This window comes from Bradysia coprophila (assembly GCF_014529535.1).
Source record: "Bradysia coprophila strain Holo2 chromosome X unlocalized genomic scaffold, BU_Bcop_v1 contig_44, whole genome shotgun sequence".
NCBI classification, from domain to species: domain Eukaryota; kingdom Metazoa; phylum Arthropoda; class Insecta; order Diptera; family Sciaridae; genus Bradysia; species Bradysia coprophila.
The window spans coordinates 683,418-683,897 of NW_023503337.1; positions in this window are offsets into that span (position 1 = coordinate 683,418).

Sequence of the window (480 nt, forward strand, 5' to 3'; positions counted from 1 at the left end):
CAATATTCCAGCACCAAAATCTGAACTTTTTGCCAGATAAATGTCAAAAGATATCCCAATTCAATAAAGATGTTGTGTTTGACTCACCGCAGCCCATTTCGCATATTTTAACGTTTAATTTATAGTTTTGCACATTTTCATGAAATTTTGTTGAGGAAGCAAAGACATTTTCAAAATCGATCTGGCGGCAGCATAAAATTAAAGTTTGAAAATTTGATTTTCTTCCATAAATGATCAGACGGACCAGTTGAGTGGATTTCCGGCTGAGCCTTAAAAAAATACGACATTTTGTTAAACACGCTACACCCTAAGTGTATGTGTTTGACTTGAGGAACATTTGGGTCCAAGGTTACATTCTGAGCATCCGACAGTGCCAAAGTACCCAAAGTACTGATGACACAAAGTACTTTCGACGAGACGATACATTTGAACAAACTAACAAGAAAACGTAATTCTTTTCTTAAAAAACAATTTATTTAA